Source organism: Ovis aries, chromosome 12 (genome assembly GCF_016772045.2).
Source record: "Ovis aries strain OAR_USU_Benz2616 breed Rambouillet chromosome 12, ARS-UI_Ramb_v3.0, whole genome shotgun sequence".
NCBI lineage: Eukaryota > Metazoa > Chordata > Mammalia > Artiodactyla > Bovidae > Ovis > Ovis aries.
This window is the reverse complement of record NC_056065.1, coordinates 6,736,264-6,752,139: the sequence shown is the minus strand read 5'-3', so window position 1 is coordinate 6,752,139 and position 15,876 is coordinate 6,736,264. Positions and strand designations below refer to the sequence as shown.

Here is a 15,876-nt window from a genome sequence, read left to right as displayed (position 1 = left end):
GGTCATAGTTTTCTGAATATTTAGTTTTAAGCCAACTTTTCCATTCTCCTCTTTCACTTTCATCAAGAGGCTCTTTAGTTCTTCTTCACTTTCTGCCATAAGGCTAAGGTACATACAATACAGTTAATAAAATTTTGAAAAAGGGTTCCTAAAAGCCCTCATAACTGAACAATGAAAAGAAATAGAGAAAAAGAATAGAATGGAAAAGACTGGAGATCTCTTCAAGGAAATCAGAGATATCAAGGGAACATTTCATGCAAAGATGGGCACAATAAAGGACAGAAATGGTATGGAAATAACACAAGCAGAAGATATTAAGAAGAGTGGCAAGAATACACAGAACTATACAGAAAATATATTAATGACCCAGATAACCACAATGGTATGATCACTCATCTAGAGCTAGACATCCTGGAGTGCAAAGTCAAGGGGGCTTTAGGAAGCATCACTATAAACAAAGCTACTGGAGGTGATGGAATTCCAGCTGAGCTTTTTCAAATCCTAAGAGATGATGCTGTTAAAGTGCTCCACTCAAAATACCAACAAATTTGGAAAACTCAGCAGTGGCTACAGGAATGGAAAAGGTCAGTTTTCATTCTAATCCCAAAGAAAGGCAGTGCCATGTTCAAACTACCACATAATGGCACTCATTTCATATGTTAGCCAAGTAATGCTCAAAATTCTCCAAGCGAGGCTTCAATAGTACATGAACTGAGAGCTTCCATGTGTTCAATCTGGACTTAGAAAAGACAGAGGAACTTGAGATCAAATTGCCATCATCTGCTGAATCATCGAAAAAGCAAGAAATTTCCAGGAAAATATCTACTTCAGCTTCGTGGACTACGCTAAATCCTTTGACTGTGTGGATCACAACAAACTGAGGAAAATTCTTCAGGAGATAGGAATTCCAGACCACCTTACCTGCCTCCTGAGAAACCTGAATGCAGGTTAAGAAGCAACGTTTAGAGCCAGACGTGGAACCATGGACAGGTTCCAAATCGGGAAAAGAGTGCATCAAAGCTATATATTGTCACCCTGCTTATTTAACTTATATGCAGAGTACACCATGCAAAATGCCAGGCTGGATGAAGCACAAGCTGGTTGCTGGGAGAAATATCAATAACCTCAGATATGCAGATGACACCACAGTTACAGCAGAAAGGATAGAGGAACTAAAGAGCCTCTTGATGAATGGGAAAGAGGAGGGTGAAAAAGCTGGCTTAAAACTCAACATTCTAAAAACTAAGACCATGGTATCCTGTCCCATCACTTCATGGCAAATAGGTGGGGAAACGGGGACAGACTTTATTTTCTTGGGCTTCAAAATCACTGCAGATGGTGACTGCAGCCATGAAATTAGAAGACACTTGCTCTTTGGAAGAATAGCTATGACAAACCTAGACAGCATATTAAAAAGCAGAGACATTACTTTGTTGACAAAGTCCATCTAGTCAAAGTTATGGTTTTCTCAGTAGTCATATACGGACCATATGGACCATAGTTGGACCATAAAGATAGCTGAGTACCAAAGAACTGATGCTTTTGTACTGTGGCGTTGGAGATGATTCTTGAGTCCCTTGGACTGCAAGGAAATCAAGCAGCCCTGAATATTCATTGCAAGGACTGATGCTGATGCTGAAGGTTCAGTAATTTGGTCACCTGATGCGAAGACCTGACTTTTTAGAAAAGACTCTGATGCTCAGAGATATTGAAGGTAGAAGGAGAAGGGATGACAGAGCATGACATGGTTGGATGCCATCATCTATTCAATTGACATGAGTTTGAGCAAACTCTGGGAGTTGATGGACAGGGAAACCTGGTGTGCTGCAGTCCATAGGATCACAAAGAGTTAGACACGACTGAGCAGCTGAATAACAAAAACTCCATATTTAGTGTCCTTTTTTGAAGTTGCTTATATTGTGAAAATCACTTAATTTTGATTATTTTAATAAAAATTAAGTACAACATCGTTTGGAAAAATTATTGTTTATTTTATGTTATATAAAATTTTAATGAAGAAAGTAGTAAAAATGCTATGTGATATATAAAATAAATTTAAATCTATGAACTCTGAAATTAGACTGCTTGAGTATGAATCCCTAATTTACCATTAACTTTGTCTGTATCCTAGAAATGATTACTTATACTTTTCCTACTTTGTCTTCCTAATCTGAAATATAATGACATCTAGTTCATAGAATTTTTGTGAAGAATAAATTATGTATGTGTGTGTGTTTAAAACAGTTGGCATCTAACAACTGTAAATGCAATTATTATTCCTGTAGACAAAGGAAAATATAAAAAATAAGCAATAAAGAATTAGATTTCAATACAGAAAATACACGAACTTTGTAAATATAATTAATGCATTTGATGGTAAAAAATAAAATAACTGATAAGGCGTAATAAATATTATTTATGTTGAGCAGAATATGAACCAAAACATTCTCGTATAAGGCAAAAGTGTGATCAAGAAGAACAGAACAACACTTGTGTTTCTTTACAAAACTAGCTAGACTATATTTTTCTGTAAGATTCCTGTGTCTATACTGACATTATAAAAGATCAGGACTCACAACCAGTCCAGATGAAAAAAAGAGACGCCAAGAATCCTGCCTGAGAAATCATGCAAGCCACAGTAATTCTCTGAAAAGGAGTAAGGCACTTATCAAAGAGCTGAAGATTTTAAGGCAAGAAATCTCATTTTCATAGAAAGAAACGTAAAATTGGAGGACACTCATTCACACTTAAGAAACAAATTTTGTGGAACTAAATTAATATAGTTAATCTTCCACCGTCAAGTGGAATTTTTTTTTTTACATTGCATCTTCTGATATGTGTAAAAAGTACTGACTAAAACCTTTATTCCAGAACATCTATATAATGCAGAAAATAACCATTTTATGGGATATTTTTAAACTTGTTTTCTGAAATATCATAGCCTAGCCAAAATAAAACAGTCTATTATTTATTGCTTGCTAAGGGAAATCTGCATTGCTGTCTTACCTAATTTCCCTATCAAAGTTAAAAGTTGTTATTCAGGAGCAGGGGATAGAAGGAATGGGAATCCAGGAGAGGGAGCTGGAAACATGGCTGTGCTAGCTAGTGTGTGGCAGTGAGTGTGTGATGGCTAGCCCATGCCAGCCCACCCTGGATGGCAGAGACTGCATCAGTTACCTCATCGGGGTTGAGTTTATCCACCAAGATGCCAGACCCAGAAATAAACTGTTTTGTGAGCTCTATACTTAGAGAGAGCACATAGAGGCAGAGGGATGGGGGTGGGACAGTCAGAAGTCCAAGAGCCACGGGCCCCAGGCTTTGGAAGAGAAAATATGGGCCTTCCTTCCTAGTAAGGAAACTAGGTTTGAAACCGAGTGCTGCTTCTTACCAGCTATGTGCCACTGGATAAGTTAACAACCCTCTCTGACCTTCACTTTCCTCTTCAATAAAATGAGGATAATGATACTAGCCCGTCAAGGTTTCATAGACTCAAATACAGTAGCCTAACTAAAACCTTTATCACAGTGGGAACTCAGAAGTGTATGATCAATGGTGAGTGTAGACCCCACCCAAGACTTCCTATGTCAAAGGATTTTGAGCATTTCAACTTTATCCTGCAACAAGCAGCCTCAGAAACAGATGAGGGAGCAGCGGGTGAGTTCCCAAAGGGAGAACTTTGACCCTACTCTTTACCTCCCTTGTTTCACATCTGTGGTTTGCAAGGTCAGAGACTTACATCCCTGGCCTGGCAAAACCAAAATTAGCCCAGACCAGGCAGATGGCAGGGCTTCCCTGATGGCTCAGGGGGAAAGAATCCACCTGCAGTGCAGGATACACAGGAGACATGGGTTTGATTCCTGGGTTGGGAAGATCCCCTGGAGAAAGGCATGGCAACACGCGCCAGTATTCTTGCTTGGAGAATCCCATGGACAAAGGAGACTGGCAGGCTAGAGTTCAAAGGATCGCAAAGAGCTGGACACGACTGAGTGACCACGCACGCACGCACGCACGCACGCACGCACGCGCGCGCGCGCACACACACACACACACACACACAGAGGCAGATAGCATGGTGCTCCTTCTTAAAGACCTCCAGGTGGCAGACTTCTTGGCCTGCCTGCCTCTGGAATCTGATGGGATGCTCTTGTGACTAACTCCAAACCTTTAGCACCAACCACAGTTTATACTCATTCATGTATTCAGTCAGCTGTTGATTCATTTTTGCCATAATAAATTGTCAGGCACCTGTTGTGCCAGGCCCTGTATCAACTACTGGAAATATAAAATTGAGTAAGATGCTTTGCCCTCAAGGAGCCTGGAGTCTAATGTGAAGGAGACCCAGCAATAGGCCATCATTGGGGTACACAATAAGTGCCTTAATAAGGGTCACCTTTGAACACTTTTGAAGCCTTGAGGGGCACCTACCTTGTGTTTGGAAGAGGGGACTCAGGGAAGGCATCTCAGAGGAGGGGACACATGAGCTGAGTTTTAAGGGACGGCTGAGCAAGCAGATCTGAGCAACAGTTATTTTGAGAACTATTTCTCAGCCTTTATCATACAAGAAGCCTAACAAGTTGGTTATCGCCAGGCTGGTTATCTCATGGAGATGATATCAAGCTGACGGCACTGGGGTAATTAGCAAGCAGAAGTTATACCCCAATGCCTATGATTCTAGGGTGATGACAATGTGGGCACCAAGGACTCCTATGGTGAGTGAAGCCCTAAGGCCCCAGAAGCAGGCGGTCCCATTGGAATGCACCCATAGGTTGCTGCATCCACCATGGTCGACGAAAAGTGCAGGAAGAGAGGCCAGTCCTCACAGAGACTGGGTGTGGTGGGGAAGGGTATGGAACAACTTTCTCTTCATATAGAACCAGCTAGATTGGATGGTGACAAGAACCTTCCAGCCTGGAATGTGGAAGGGAAGAACCAGATGACCTCTGGAGGCTCCTCTGATAAGAAGAGTTTCAGAATTTGACTTTATTTCTAACTTATCCCAAGGATCTTGGCTCAAAGTGCTGCCATTGTCTCTGCTTCAAACCAGTTAACCAGGTTTCACAACCAAGAGGGACATGCACGCATCCCACTTCCAGGCTCCCAAGCCACAGGTGTGGGGAGCCCACCGAGGCCTATAGAAGCGGAACACTTTGCAAAAGGTCACTCAATGAACCAAAAATAGAACATTGTCTGTATCGGCTTGAGTTGGTCAGATAAGCCACACCCCTCCTCACAATGCAAAGAAAAATAGCTTTTCCTACCGACATACTTTCTCTCCACTCCACAACCACTGAATCCCAGAAGAAACTAAGATTAAGGGAGCCAGCCTGGGGCCACCAGCTGCAGCAGCCCCTCTTTGTCTGTCCTCGACCCTGGTGGATGCACTCTTTCTGGTACCCTCATTTCCAGCTCCAGCAGACGAGAGTGCCTTTAAGGCAGAGCTCCAGACTCCAAATACCAGTGTGGAGTCAGGTGTCAGGGAAGACAGCTGAGCAAAAGTCTTAAAATGTGCTCTATCTCACTTATCCTCCTCTTTCTCTTTCTGGTGAGTGCCGACCAGGATCTGAATAAGGATTCTGGTTAGCCCTTCTGAAGAGTTTACTTATTTTTAATGGATAAAAAAAGGAATGTGTAACGTAAGTAGGCAGCAGAATCTCCTTCTTCAAGGCAATTTTCAGAAAGAGGGCTCTCTACCTGGTGAGCCTTAGCAGGATTGCCTGGAGGCAGGGGTGTGGACTGAGTGACTTCTTAGAAGCACAGGGTGCAACACATCCAGAGGTCAGGCTGAGACCCCAAGAGCTCTGGAGTAGGTGGTCACTGGGGAGAGAGAGCACCCCAACCCTCAGAACCCTCCCTTCACCTTGGGGTCTGCCCTGCATTTGCTTACTCCCCCCAGCCCCACACACACCCAGGTTAAATACACAGAGTGGTTGTTCTTGTCCCTCTTCCTCCTCTCTTGACCGAAAGCCTGTACACCGGTCACAGAGATGTTCACAATCCTCAGTCCTTGCTTTCTGGAGGCTGTTAAACTGAGATGGACACACAGACAAGCCAAACACTTACAATCTCTTTTTCCTCCCTGAACTGGCCACTCTGGCTTTGTTGCAGGAAGGGGGACCCCTTCCAGGGCCTGAAAGGGGGCTCTTGTCTAACACTGAGAAATGAATTGCCCAAGGAAACACAGCTGACAAAGCAAGGGACTTTATTGGTAGGACTTTATTGGGCGGAGAGCAGGAGGGTGAGGGAACCCAGGAGGACTGCTCAGCCATGTGGCTCACAGTTTTATGGCGATGGGATTCATTTCCGGGTTGTTTTTGGCCAATCATTCTGACTCAGGGTCCTTCCTGGTGGTGCACGCATTGCTCAGTCAAGATGGCTGCCAGCAAGGAGGATTCTGGGAGGTGGTAGGACACGTTGCATCTCCTTATGACCTTTCCTGAACTCTTCCGGTTGGTGGTGGCTTGTTAGTACTGTGTTCCTTACCAGGACCTCCTATCACAAAATAATTCACACAGATGGTTACTATGGTGCCTGTCCAGAGTGGGTGGTTTCAGTTAGTGTGGACACCACACTCACATGTCCATCGTTTCAAGTAAAACAGAAGTACGTGGGCACAAGAGGCTTGGTCAGAATGTCTAGAGGTGGAACCAGCTCTATGATTTACTGGTTACAAGCCCTCTCTGAGCTTCATTTCCTATGAAATTAGTGTAATGACACTTACTTCATAGGACCACCAGAGTGAAAGGAGATAAGGCAAGTGAGTTGGCTTGCCCATTGTAAATATTCGTTGGAGAAATGACTGGAAGGTAAGTGCTCAGCCTAAGCATTTACCCAGGTCCCTGTGGGAACCCTTCAGCTTACTCTGTGTTTGGAAGGAAATGAAGATGGGAGCTAAGGAGCTGCCTAAATAACAGGAGGGACTGAAGGGCCCTAGGTCCTGGAATACACAGCCTAAGCCTTCCCTGCTGAGCAAATTCGACTCTGGGGTTCTGCCAGGGCCCACCTCCTGTGGTCTTCTCCAGACGAAAACATGAAGGAAGGAGGATTTCTGGAATCTAGGACCCAGTGTCAGTTTGAGAACAAATGGGAGGGGCTAGAATTCAGTTCCTGGGATGGAGGTAGAACCATTGTTGTTTCCTCTTTCCTGCAGCCCTTCCCAGCCAGGGCTGTTCTCCCCAGCTCTCCACAGCACCCCCTGAGCCTAGAGGGTCTGAAGTCTGAAGAACTGACCCAAGGTATGCAGGGTGAGAAAGCCTGTCAACTCAAGACAGGGGACAAGCACCTTGGCTGAGCAGGCAGAGGACCTGCCACACAAACTATGTGATATCATGCAATCCTGTTCCAAGCGACAGTTCCCCACCTGGAAAACGGGAATAGTAGCTCATACCCTCTTCTCCCTACCATACACAGCTACTGCAAGGATCCAATTATTCTATGCAGAAAAAGCATGTAAACTGCAAGTACTGGGCAAACATGGAAGAGCTACTAAAGACTCTGGAACAGAGGGCCTGTGAGATGGGACAGATTATAAACTCTTCCTGTCTGGCGTGGAGGCCAGAAAAGATCCTTCCAATTGGCTTTTCTTTGATGTTCATTTGAAACTTGCTGCTGCTGCTGCTAAGTCGCTTCAGTCGTGTCCGACTCTGTGCGACCCCATAGACAGCAGCCCACCAGGCTCCCCCGTCCCTGGGATTCTCCAGGCAAGAACACTGGAGTGGGTTGCCATTTCCTTCTCCAATGCATGAAGGTGAAAAGAAAGGGAAGTTGCTCAGTCATGTCTGACTCTTTGCGACCCCATGGACTGCAGCCTACCAGGCTCCTCCGCCCATGGGATTTTCCAGGCATGAGTACTGGAGTGGGGTGCCATTGCCTTCTTCTCCATCGTTTGAAACTTAATGAGCACTTAAGGCACTGCTGACACTCTAATTAGGTTTAAAAATTAAATTTAAAAGTCATCACTTGTTCCCTTCTTTCTACATTTACTTTCTCAGCTCTACTGAACACAGACATTAACCAAAAATTATTTTTAAATGACCCTGATTTGATGTAGACTGAGACAAATGCAAGACAAATATTTTGTTAGAAAAACAAATCACGAACCAAACTTGAGTTTAAAAAAAAAACAAAAAAACAAAAACTAGTTAATGAGTTCAAAGTGAAATTAAAACCAAACCACTGAAGTTTCCAAAACAACTGAACAAGAGTAAAATTGAAACAGTAAAACATGCTCCCAAGTAAACCAAACCAATTTTACACATCATCAGAAGTGCTGGATTCCGAAAGTGCTGCGGGCCCTCGCCTCTGCTGGTCCAGGCTTTCCCACGGTAGACCCTGCACTCCATTCACAGGATGCCCCGGACACCTCAGGTGTGCTTAGTCACCAGGGAGGCAGAGATGAGGAAGAGAGAATTCCTTCACTCCAGGAGGGGCTCAACACACACGTTTTTCCTATCAAACACTCTCCCACTGCCCATCTCAACTCTTTCCACACTATACACCCTCTTCTGCCTGCGATCACAGAAGGAGGTGGAGTTCTCGGCACCCCTACTAAGCCTCATTGTTGCCAGAATCAGAGCATTAAACCAGCAACATAACAAAACACCCAAAATCCAGCGAATAAAAGTTGAGTCCCAAAGGCCTCTGTGGTGCCAGAGACTGGTGATCCTGAGACCAGCTCCTTCCAGTTAACAGAGAAAGCATCCTTTGATTTAATCCTGCATCACACCCTTTACAGCTGACATGCTTTCTAATGATCTCAGTAAAGGTTGTCCCACCCAGTCCTCTCCACAAAAATCCCAGGAAGTGGAAAAAATGAAATTGTTGCTTGTCTAGGGTAGATGACCACCCACACTCAGCAAGGGGTGAGCTGGAAGCCTGACCTCCTGTGGAGGGCCCAGCAAGTTTCCTGCAGTGGAAAAATAGCCCCAGCTTGTTGCTGCTATTGCTGCTGAGACAGCTGCTGTGATTTGCGTATCTCTCATATTACCACCCTCCCAGCTGAAATCACTATTGCCTTCCTGGATAGAGTGCTCCCTTTCTGGTTCCTGGAACAAAGCTCACCACAGAGTTGAGAGTTCCTTGTTCGAGCAGATGAGCTTGTCTTGGCTATCTGTGTTCTTATCTACCTGCGGTCTTCTTTTATTACCTGTCATCTTGACCCAGGCTCATTCTGTACGCTTCTGTTTTGATATCTCTGCCTAGCACACTGACTCCCAGTTGCTGGCAGGCATTCTTGTCCCCCAGTTTTGGGGACCAACCTGCAACCAAATTGCTTTCCTAAGCTCTGTCTTCCAGTTTCCTTTCCATCAGCAGCCTTGTCTTGGGTTATGTATAAGGACACACGAAGGGCATGGGGGCAGATGTTGCTTGGATAAGTGTCTCTGTCTATCCTACCTTCAGCCATCACCAGAATTGCTCTGCAGGGGAATGAGAAGAGAGACCTTGGATAGAATTTTGAAGTCCAGCAGGAGTCCCACCAACTCTAAAAAGCCTTCCCCAAAGGCTCCTGCCCATCAGCAGCTTTCCTTTCACTAGAACTTAATTGGATTTTTCATCTGGATCCAAGCTTTGGACTTAATCACACACTTTGTTTTGTGATCTGTTTTATGGGTCTCTACAACTAGATCAGAGGCTTCCAGGGGACAGGACTACATTATATATAACTACACTACATAAAATTGCCCAGCGTTGCACTGAGTGTGGGTTATCCCTGCCTGCCACCTAGGTTTCCAAGCTATCTACACGCTGCTGCCACAGCAAGCTTGCTAAACATAAACTTGAAGAGGCCACTCAGGGCTCTGGAGAGTCCATACCAAGCCTGCCTCCCAGCCTCCACTCTCTGCTCTTCCTACCTCTGGACTTTTGCTCACTGCTCCAGCCTGTCCCGCGCCCCTCCCCACTCCCCCAGTCTAAAACAGGCTAAAGCGTACTCTTCAAGATTTTTCAGGAACCTCCAAATACCATCTATTTCCTAGAGCTTTCTAATGTTTTTGTCAAAAGTTATCACTCCCTGGAATTTCCAGAGAAGTATTTTCATACTTCAAATTTCACCATATACTATCCAGCACATAGTCAGCCCTGAATAAACATTTAAAAGAATAATAACTGCTTACAAAGAATAACTAACACCTTCTATTGTGGTTTTTATGCTGTGAACATCTTTATTCCTCCACTAAATGATAAGCTTTATTATCTCTGTATGCCTCGTCTAGGCCCAGTGGATGTTAAAACAGTAGCCATTCAATAAATGTATACTGAATTGAATAGTAGGTATTCAGTAATGAATAAAATGAATGAATAAAATTCACTGAAATGAGTGTATCTTCACTGGAAAAGACCCTGCTGCTGGGAGGGATTAGGGGCAGGAGGAGAAGGGGGCGGCAGAGGATGAGATGGCTGGATGGCGTCACCGACTCAATGCACATGAGCCTGGGTAAACTCCGGGAGCTGGTGATGGACAGAGAGGCCTGGCGAGCTGTGATTCACAGGGTCACAAAGAGTTGGACACGACTGAGGGACTGAACCGAACTGAAATGGTATGTATCGACTTCCAAGGTTTCTATATTACTGTATTACTTAGTACAAGTGATCAAAAACCCAATTTAGTCTAGATTATGCATTGATAATGAGTCATGTAACTAACTCATTTGTGGGAAAAGCAAGGGTATAGTAGGATATGAGGTCGAGTTAATTCTAATACTGCCAGAACTCACTCCTCAGCTTTCTGCTCTGCCTCTCTCTGCGCGTAAGCTTTACTCTTTACGATGGCAGGCTTCTTTCATGTGGCAGGGAACATAGTACCTCATACTTCCAGAGCTTCATTCCTCTGAGTGTCCTTGCTGGAGGGAATCAAGCCTCACTTTCACTTTGGCCTTTTAGTCAAAAATCTCAGAAAGGAATATAATTGGCGCACTTTGGGTCAGGTAGGGATGGGCCTCTAATAAAAGGAGTTCCCATATTAACAGTGAGGAGAAAGACTGTCTTAAAGAAGAACTAGGTCTGGGTATCAGGGGGGAGGTTTGGTGTTCTAGACAGATGAAACAGTAGATACGCACAGTAAGGAAAGGTAGAGTCTGCATTCAAGAAAGCTGGGGAGAACTGGCACAGGTGATTTGGGGAACTCAAGGCGGGGGGCTCAAGAGGCCAGAGGAATATGCTTTGTTAAACACCTAAGGGAGAGACAAGGCTGACTGCATTTTCTTCAAGTAAGAGCCAGCGTGGGGACAGGGTCGACAGTGACGGAAGCCCACTGGCCTGGCCTGCTCTGGAGAAGCCGTGACACGTGGCTAAGGAGAGCCAGGCTGCAGCTCAAGGATCGGAGAACACGTGAAGGCAGGGGCACGGCAGGGAGAAGGAAAAGGGTGTAGTCAGAGGCTAGTCAACCAGCCACCCACAACAGCCCGACCAGGAACTTCCAGTGCGAGAGACGACACCCTCCCCTCTCCATGGTGGGAGAAGGGGCACGCCTCTGCTCTCCCACGCTGGGCAGTTATTCTTATGGTAGATTTATTTTTATCCTTTCTAGACCACAAGCCCCCTGCTAGAAGAAAGAAGGCACAGAGGCTTCCGGGCATCCAGCAAACACTGGCTTCAGGACTGGTTCAGTTACAGAGACGAAGCTGCAGCCACTCCACACTCCCTCCTGGTTTCAAGGGGCTGGAGCTGCGCTGTGCTGCGGGGGCTCTCCCCTCATCCCACAAGCCCCACGAGTGACGGGGACACGGGGAAGATCCTACCTGACACGGCCTAGGGATCCCAGCCAGCCACTGGGGCCTCCCAACGCACCACCCCTGCACAGCCTGCCTCCTTTGAACCAGGGAGTCTGAGGAGACTCTCTAGCCTTTTACATACTAACCAGGCATCATTTCCCAGCCCCTACATGCCAGGCCGCCAAAGGAGATCCTTCCTCAAATGGGACCACACGTCTCGTCTAAATTGTTACTCCTCCAAGGCAAACTTAAAGAACAGTCAGGCAAGGCCTCCACACAGCCACTGCAGACAAGCATAAAATACACTTTAATCCATATAAAGCACCATTTCAGAGACTGGCTTTTTCATGAATGATGAAGATGCAGCTGACACTCACTGGGGACTAAAATGTCAAGTTGCTGCAATCAGGCAGGGAGCCTGACGGCCGTTAAATATGAAGTTCAGTTTCACTGACTCCGTTCCTTTCATTTCCCTGTCTTCTTCAACAATTGATCTGGGCTCCTGAAGCTGACATTTTGGTGGGACCTTAGAAACTCTAACATCTCTATCCCTGCCACCAGTTCTTCCACCGAAACACTCTGGAGATTGGAGTAGGATGGACCAGAGGAGCTGGAAGAGGGGTGGGGGCTGAACAAGCGCACACCTCACCTTCGGGTTCCTCTAATGCCAAGCAGGGAGACTTTAACTTCCGAGGAAGAAAGGGCTTCTTGAAAAACAATCCACGATGGCTTCCAGAGAGTGCGAGCCTAAACGCCCCTCCACACCCCTGGAATCCTCCACCTACTGGACTGGGAAAGACAGGCACGAGGGTGGGCATGGGCCTTGTTTTGGATTCAGTTCCCAGGACAGATGGGGGCAGGCGATCTAGCACCGCACTAGGGAACTCTGAGTTCTGCGCCCAGCCAACCACTCGACACAGTTTCTTTACTTTTGTCTGTTTAACTTTCCCTGGCTCAGAAATAAGACATAAATGAGTTATTGAGAACTATTAGAATAGAAACATAGAGGAAAGAAAGGGCCCAAATGGTAGGGCACTGGCAAGGGTGCAAATAGGCAGAGGAAAACCAGACCACAAGGCTGTAACTCATAACTCTGCTTCTCCACGTGCACGTGGCTTTTCATGCTTGGGCCTGCAGGGTGGATGGCAAAGGAGGACAGGGGTGTGTGTGTGAGGAGCTGGGTTAAGATGGGAAGATCAAAGAGGCCTCTCCCCAAACCCTGAAGCTGTGGCCAGTCACCTTCTCTACATCATAGTTTACGGCTTTAACCTGGGAGTTGTGTTTTGATGAGCCTTCCATTAGCATATGAGTGTGTGTGTCTGCCTGTGTTTACACACCTGCTAAGGGAGGTATGGGAATATGTCAGTCCATGTAGATGTGCACCCGTTGATGGTGCATGTTTACACCTGAAAGCCAGAAGGTTTCAGGCAACATCTGGGGGAGGCACTGTTACACAGTGCTAGTGAGTGTGTGGCTGCTGGGTGTGGTTAACAGCTTATAGTCTGTGTATAAGTGTGCATGAATATCTGTGTGCAAGTTAAAACGGAAATATGTGCTGGAACATGATCCAAGTGCAGGGAAGCACATGGGCTTTGGACTCAGTCTGACTCAGCCTCACATCCTCGTTCTGTTATTAACCAGATATGCAACCTTGGACGAGTCACTGATCCTCAATTTCCTCAACTTAAATGAAGATAGTAAGTACCTCTCAAGTTTGCCATGAGATTACCTCACACCAGTTAGAATGGCCATCACCGAAAAATCTAGAAACAATAAATGCTGGAGAGGGTGTGGAGAAAAGAGAATCCTCTTGCACTACTGGGGGCTTGCCTAGGAATCCCACAGACAGAGGAGCCTGGTGGGCTACAGTCCATGGGGTCACAAAGAGTCGGACACAACTGAAGTGACTTAGCTAGCTTGCACTACTGGTGAGAATGTAAACTGATACCGCCATTATGGAGAACAGTGTGGAGATTCCTTAAAAAATCTAGGAATAAAACCACCATATGACCCAACAATCCCACTACTGGGCATATACCCTGAGAAAACCGTAATTCAAAAAGGCACATGTAGCCCAATGTTCATCGCAGCGCTATTTCAATAGCTAGGATATGGAAACAACCTAGATGTTCATCAACACATGAATGGATCAAGAGTCTGTGGTGCACACACACAATGGAATTTTACTCAGCCATAAAAAGGAATGCATTTGAGTCAGTTCTAATGAGGTGGATGAACCTAGAGTCTATTATAGAGTGAAAGAAGTCAGAAAGAGAAAAAACAAGCATCATCTACTGACATACACATAGAATCCAGAAAGATGGGACCGACGAGCTGATTTGCAGGGCAGCGGTGGAGACACAGGCACAGGGGACAGGCCTGTGGACAGGAGGGGCGGGGGAAGGAGAGGGCTGGACGGTGGAGAGAGGGCATGGAGACACACACACCACTGGAAAAGAGCCAGTGCAAACTTGTTGTGTGATTCAGGGAGCTCACATCGGTGCTCTGTGACAACCTGGGGGGCTGGGAGGGTAGGGTGGGAAGTGGGAGGAAGGTTCAAGAGGGAGGGGACCTATGTGCACTGATGGCTGATTCATGCTGATCTATGGCAGAAACCAATACAATCTTGTAAAGCAATTATTCTTCAATCAAAAATAAATTTTTAAAAAAGATTGTCATGAACATTATAAATTATGTATACAAAGCTTTTGGCACCATAGCCCACACATAGTAAGATTCAAATTAGGCAGCTAGTATCACCCACTGGGGATGTTCTTGAGGCGCCTACTGAGGTGGTTAACCAGGCAGCGGGTCTGTGAGATCTGGGTGAGGATTGTGCACTAAGCTGTGTGTACAAGCAAAGCTGTGTCTAGGTGTATTCGACCAAAGCAATTCCTTCTCCTCCAGCAGGCTCCCTACGCAGGGGAAGGAGGGTCAGGGGCTGAGCCAAGTTCGCAGACACCTAGACATCTGGGTTAGCTGAAGAACTGATGCTTTTGAACTGTGGAATAGGAGAAGACTCTTGAGAGTCCCTTGGACTACAAGGAGATCCAAACAGTCCATTCTAAAGGAGATCAGTCCTGGGGGTTCTTTGGAAGGAATGATGCTAAAGCTGAAACTCCAGTACTTTGGCCACCTCATGCCAAGAGTTGACTCATTGGAAAAGACTGATTCTGGGAGGGATTGGGGGCAGGAGGAGAAGGGGACGACAGATGATGAGAGGGCTGGATGGCATCACTGACTCGATGGACATGAGTCTGAGTGAACTCCGGGAGTTGGTGATGGACAGGGAGGCCTGGCGTGCTGCGATTCATGGGGTCACACAGAGTGGGACACGACTGAGCGACTGAACTGAACTGAGGGAAAGAAAGAAGTCTTTTCCTTAGTCTGCCTTGGTGTGCAGGAAGAAGAGCAGATCTGGATGAGAGATTCTTTGGTGCAGATAGAAAGTTGTATGAATTCTCCTTCCCCACAGAACCTTTCCACGCGGGTCCTCAGCTGCGTTACCCTTCTTCAGAGAAAGCATGCTGTTTTCTGAGGAGGCGCTTTGCCAACAGTTAGGGGGCTTGGGGGACCTGGGCCCAGACCAGAAAGGGCAGAGAAGGGGAGCCTTGACTAAACATTGAATAATTGCCTTCCTGCAGAAAGTTAAAGGCTATTTATATTGAATTTGGATCACAAAGAACATTGGTGGGAATTTCTGTTTCATCTTTCCTCTACATCCTGCTGTTTCTTTTCTCCTCTGCAGAGCTGAGGTCTGGCCGTAGGACACAGGGATTCTAATTTCTTTTCAATGACAGTGAACAAATAGTGTCCAGCAGGTAGTGGGGACACAGTGGTGAACACAACAGGGACAGTTCTTCCTTCCATAGGGCTTGACAGGCACTAAGAGAATACACAAAAATTAAGTCAATTTCAGCAATAGTGTCATAGTGCTATGATGGTGTTATGGGGACCTGGAGGGGAGGACAGGTGGGCCTAGGAGTTGGAGATAGGACTCCTCAGTCATGTGTCTGTCTAGGGAAGCTCTGGCCTGGCTGTGCTCTAGGGTAATTGCTACCACTTACTAAACGTTCCTGGCATAAGAGTCAAGCATCTCTGCCTTGCATAATTGTTGAGCAGCTACTAGGTTTTGGGAGCTGGGGTTCTTTGGGGAGTAAATGGCAGGAAG

General features: G+C 45.9%; 1 protein-coding gene across 1 annotated transcript in view; it reads right to left on the bottom strand.

The window, feature by feature from the left end:
- Positions 1 to 6,182: 6,182 nt before the first annotated feature.
- Positions 6,183 to 15,876, bottom strand: part of LOC105605798 (ankyrin repeat domain-containing protein 26-like) — a 59,790-nt gene continuing 50,096 nt past the window's right edge. The window contains exon 5 of the mRNA XM_042257065.2: positions 6,183 to 6,489. The gene's annotated coding sequence lies outside the window, so the exon portion shown is untranslated. The remainder of the gene's footprint in view (positions 6,490 to 15,876) is intronic.